Consider the following 4,070-nt stretch of genomic DNA (forward strand, 5'->3'; position numbering starts at 1 on the left):
CATCAGTATCAACACAGATTTGTGGGGTTGATTTATAGGACTAGAAAGGGACGATCAATTTACTTTTCGAGGGTATCAGGAACTGACACAGACGTATTTAATTTTCCTTTCCTTGCCTATCTGATTTTGAAAAAAGGGAATCTTTTTATTTTCGTTCTCTGTATGGAATAATAAACAAAACAAGAAAAAGCACAATATCCTTGTACTATAAAGTTGATCTTACTCTTCTGGTCTCTCAACACTGAATTTGTTGAAAAGGAAATGGAAGAGAGAGAGAGAGAGAGAGAGAGAGAGAGAGAGAGAGAGAGAGAGAGAAGCGAGCGATCTACTTCTTCGTTAACCCACTCTTTAATGACATTAGTGTGAACTGTTTGTGACATGGGACTATAATAGTCAATACCGTCGCATAAGGGCTGGTATCGTTGCTTACAATTAAACTGTCAGTCATAATATTATTTTATACTATGTGTATGACTGATCAACAGTCATACGATGCCCTGTGCATCAAGCTCATTGGTGGAACGGGATAGAAGCAAGTTGTCACAGAAGATTACGAATGAAAGAACGAACAGCTGTTTTGGACGAATATAATAAACAACTTTATAAAGAATCCTTTTGATTCTTACCAGTTTGATAGAGTACGTCTTGCCATCTTCCAAAAGTTAGGTCACAGGTGCATTAAGTCTCGAAGCAATAAAATCCATATACACACCAAATTAAGCACCAAAACACCGCACTATATCAGTCGCACCGGGCTTAAAATATTGCACTTCTGCTGGCATCACCAGTTTACCCTTACTACAATTTTTTAAAATTAAAAATCACTAATAAAACTAGTAATTATTTTTATGAGTCGTGTTTATAGGTATACGAAATTTACAGTGATACTGCACAGAAGAGATGTCCTCATTAGATGACAAACAATCAGAAGTAACGCGCCTCCTGATTGGCTAAGAGTTTGAACGCCAGTCTGAAGCCCAAACAAGACCGCAAATTGTGTGTACTATACACACTGAGTGTACGTGTCTGTCAGACATTACCGACGTTGTGAGGACTTTCACAATAACACGTAATTCAACTCTTATGATCATTCTCAACCATTTGCCGACGAAACATTTTGAGGACTGGTTTGTAAGTCCTCACAATGTAGTCCAGTCCTCAAGATGTTGGTGTGAATTCAAACTCAGGTCCTCGCCAGTATACCAAAAGACACACACACACACACACACACACACACACACACATATATATATATATATATATATATATATATATATATATATATATATATATATATATATATATATATATATATATATATAAGAGAGAGTGAGAGAGAGTTTTCGAATGTCTGTTTGTTACAAAGAGAGCTATTTGTCTTCATACTTTGTTAATTTTGAAGCTATTTGGTTATTTTGTTTTGCATGTTAATGATGATGTAGTAGAAATTAACGGATGTGTTTACATCGATAAGAATAAGATACAAACTGTTTGGAAAAAATCATGTGGTATTGACTTCCTTTATCGTTTGAAATTTCGTCTCTGGTTAAACTCGTTTAAGTGTTGTTATCAGATAATTTAGTAATTTGTTTTCTTTGTACTGAATAAAATATTTCGATTGCTAGATAGTGATTTGTATGAAGTACTGTAAAATTGAAATTACTCATATGATGCAAAATATGCGATATTTGCTTGATGAGTGACATTAATTCACATACAGCAAATAACGATGATGAATTGAAGGTCTTTTGCGGACAAACGACAGTTTAAATTTCCAAGCAGGTTTGACCCTAGCTAGACAGGTTGCTCTTTACCTTCTAAAATCAAAGGATGCAAAAACTAATATATACAGCCAACGTGTTAGCTAATTCACCTTAAATAGAATCATGATACATAGGTCAATCCGCGTGTAAAATTGCGTGACAGCATTGTTTTTCAACATGTGATAGATGATACGAAAGGACAGTATACGCGATGGAGGAAAAACCTTGGAGAGAGTTATCGACCTACCAGAAGTACATGCGATCGTTCTCCCATACACACTTTGCCAGTGCGGTCAAACCACACACCGAACTCCTTCCGATTGAGTGTTGGCTTAAGTTTAGCTGGGAGAAATACATGTAAGTAATGTATTGCAAAACAATTAGTGGACTCACCACATTGTCACATTTGTCTAGCTTACAAAAGAACCCATGCTAACAGAGATGAGGTGTTAGTGATCGGTAAAGGCAAGTCTCTTAAACCACTGGACCCCACGGACCCCTATGTACACAGAATGATAGCATTAGTGACAAGCTAGAAACCATTGTAAGTCAGTCTAAAAAAAATATTGAATAATATTTAATAAGATCGACCGTAGAAATATACTCCCTATATAGATAATAATGTATTGTATAAATATTACAAATTGCTAATGAAACATTTCCTTTAAATGAACATGACAATTGTAATGAAACGTTATTTATTGCAAATGAGTTATTATATAGGTTTGTCACTGTACAGGAAGTACACAACACATTTCAAAATCTAAAAAACACAATACAGCAGCAGGTATGTTAGCAGCCACCTCCTTTTTATGACAAAACAGAGCCTTTATTTTCGAGTTTTCAGTGTGTTTTATAATCTACTGTATTATTAATACTTTTCTTGGGTTACTAATTTTCACCGATTTCATAGTTAACGAGAACGACGAATTTAAAGACCACGTTTAATAAAGAAGCCCTCTCCTCCATACCACCTTTATTTTTTTACCGTGTTAAAGATCAACTAAGTTATTTGATAAATCAAAGTAATTTCTGTAATCTGGTAGTAACTATTAGCTTTAACATTTGTTTTTCACTGGAACCCTTTAATAAAGAATTATAAAACGTTTCATATTGTTTAATGGACCAATTTATGTTATCTGGTTGCTGTCATTTCCACTCTCGGCCATAGATCGATATATTATGAACTCAGTACGAGAGAGAGAGAGAGAGAGAATACACTCGGTGTTCAAACGCTAACATTACTTTAAATGAAAGAAAAAATAATAAATGAGACTATTAAACAAAAATTAGGTTTAATATCGTTTCAATTCGGTTCTTCATTCAAGTGAAACTGTTATCGAAAAACTGAAATCTGCGTATCATTTAATACATGCATACTTAATTCCATTAAATATTACTAGCACTTTTAAAGGACAATTTCTAATTCAACGGCATGCATTTGCATTAATTTCATCGGAGTAGTGAAGCTCGCACTTCACTGATGACTGGACAGAGCCGCTGAATCGACATCGTTTTAGTCAAATTTACTGGTATATATATTGTAAATGTTTGTGAGTTAAATAAACCTAAATCTTTAGAATTACACTAGACAAGATTTCTCAAAGCTACAAGGCTCAGTTCCGATCTTTCATATATTTTCGCCAGAGCCGCAATTATCTATTTATCATGCAGAGTCTTGATTAATGAAATGTTATGGTTCACTAATAAAGTACAAGTGATCTTTACAATTGTTTTTATCTATATGAAATGTTTAGCATAACAATTGCGAACATGTGATTTTCATTCTTCATTGTTGTTTTTATTTATGTTAAACTATATGATAAAATCTAATGGTTCAAGTGGCAGGCTCAAAGAAGTTCCAGCATTGTTTGCTATTTAATTTACAATTGTTGCACTTTAATAGGCTATGAGTAATTAAAATGGTGCCAATGTTAGCTAATTACTTTGAGCATTGCGCAGCTGGTCAAGTATTGTTCACTTGTGGAATATTGTCATTATCCAAAACAATTGCAATTAATATTGAAATTTACAAGGCTTAAGCAAGTCTGTTAACGCCAAGAACGTCAGAAAGTACGATGCTGAAACTTTATGGACAGCATAACTGGGTGAATTTTGCAGATGGCATTGCAACACATAGCCATTTTAAGTTTTAAGTAGGTAATTTTGCACCGGGCTAAATCCGGGGCATGTTTAAAGAATGCTCGTATTTAAATACATCTGGTCGGGACATTTATTGATTCTTAATGGTATCATTTCATAACTATGTTAGGCAAAGGTGGCCGAGGGGTGACGATCGTGGATTTT

Source organism: Sinohyriopsis cumingii, unplaced genomic scaffold (genome assembly GCF_028554795.1).
Source record: "Sinohyriopsis cumingii isolate HCF-2022 unplaced genomic scaffold, ASM2855479v2 utg000066l, whole genome shotgun sequence".
NCBI lineage: Eukaryota > Metazoa > Mollusca > Bivalvia > Unionida > Unionidae > Sinohyriopsis > Sinohyriopsis cumingii.